At 42.1% G+C, this 1,625-nt stretch overlaps 1 non-coding gene across 1 annotated transcript; it reads left to right on the top strand.

The window, feature by feature from the left end:
- The first annotated feature begins 1,236 nt into the window (after window positions 1-1,236).
- Window positions 1,237-1,344, top strand: LOC112738907 (small nucleolar RNA R71). The gene has a single exon (XR_003169856.1). It is a non-coding gene; the product is annotated as a small nucleolar RNA R71 (small nucleolar RNA).
- The last annotated feature ends 281 nt before the right edge of the window (window positions 1,345-1,625 follow it).

Genomic DNA, 1,625 nt, shown 5'->3' with positions numbered 1-1,625 from the left:
ATGATCCCCAGCTTCTCCATTATAGAGAGTGGCATAAGATTTATACCTGACCCTAGGTCACACAGAGCTTTCTCAAAGGTCATGGTGCCTATGGTACAGGGTATTAAGAATTTGCCAGGATCTTGTTTCTTTTGAGGTAAAGTTTGCTGAACCCCTGTATTCAGTTCATGAATGAGCAAGGGAGGTTCACCTTCCCAAGTCTCATTACCAAACAGCTTGGCATTCAGCTTCATGATGGCTCCTAGATATTGAGCAACTTGCTCTTCGGTTACATCTTCATCCTCTTCAGAGGAAGAATAGTCTTCAGAGCTCATGAATGGCAGAAGGAGGTTTAGTAGAATCTCTATGGTCTCTATATGAGCCTCAGATCCCTTTATGTCCTTAATAGGGAACTCCTTCTTGCTTGAGAGACGTCCCATGAGGTCATCCTCATTGGGATTCATGTCCTCTCCTTCCTCTCTAGGTTCAGCCATGTTGATTATGTTAATGGTCTTGCACTCTCTTTTTGGATTCTCTTCAGTATTTCTTGGGAGAGTACTAGGAAGGGGTTTCAGTGATTTTCTTACTCAGTTGGCCCACTTGTGCCTCCAAATTTCTTATGGAGGACCTTGTTACACTCATGAAACTTAGAGTGGCCTTGGACAGATCAGAGACTAAGTTTGCTAAATTAGAGGTATTTTGTTCAGAGTTCTCTGTCTGTTGCTGAGAAAATGATGGAAAAGGCTTGCTATTGCTGAGCCTGTTTCTTCCACCATTATTAAAGCCTTGTTGAGGCTTTTGTTGATCCTTCCATGAGAGATTTGGGTGATTTCTCCATGAGGAATTATAGGTGTTTCCATAGGGTTCACCCATGTAATTCACCTCTGCTATTGCAGGGTTCTTAGGATCATAAGCTTCTTCCTCAGAAGATGCCTCTTGAGTACTGTTGGATGCAGCTTGCCATCAATTCAGACTTTGGGAAATCATGTTGACTTGCTGAGTCAACACTTTGTTTTGAGCCAATATGGCATTCAGAGCATCAATTTCAAGAACTCCCTTCTTCTGAGGCGTTCCATTATTCACTGAATTTCTCTCAGAAGTATACATGAATTGATTATTTGCAACCATGTCAATAAGTTCTTGAGCTTCTGCAGGCGTTTTCTTTAGGTGAATGGATCCACCTGCAGAATGGTCCAGTGACATCTTGGAGAACTCAGACAGACCATAATAGAATATATCCAGAATGGTCCATTCTAAAAGCATGTCAGGAGGACACCTTTTGGTCATCTGCTTGTATCTTTCCCAAGCTTCATAGAGGGATTCACCATCTTTTTGCTTGAAGGTCTGAACATTCACTCTAAGCTTGCTCAGCTTTTGAGGAGGAAAGAACTTAGCCAAGAAGGCCGTGACCAACTTATCCCAAGAGTTCAGGCTATCTTTAGGTTGTGAGTCCAACCATGTTCTAGCTCTGTCTCTTACAGCAAAAGGGAAAAATATGAGCCTGTAGACTTCAGGATCTACTCCATTAGTCTTAACAGTCTCACAGATCTGTAGGAACTCAGTTAAAAACTGATAGGGATCTTCTGATGGAAGTCCATGGAATTTGCAGTTCTGTTGCATTAGAGCAACTAATTGAGGTTTCAGCT

This window comes from Arachis hypogaea, chromosome 13, assembly GCF_003086295.3.
Source record: "Arachis hypogaea cultivar Tifrunner chromosome 13, arahy.Tifrunner.gnm2.J5K5, whole genome shotgun sequence".
In the NCBI taxonomy this organism is placed as follows: domain Eukaryota; kingdom Viridiplantae; phylum Streptophyta; class Magnoliopsida; order Fabales; family Fabaceae; genus Arachis; species Arachis hypogaea.
Note: the sequence above shows the minus strand (reverse complement) of the source record. Positions and strands in the feature narration are given on the sequence as shown.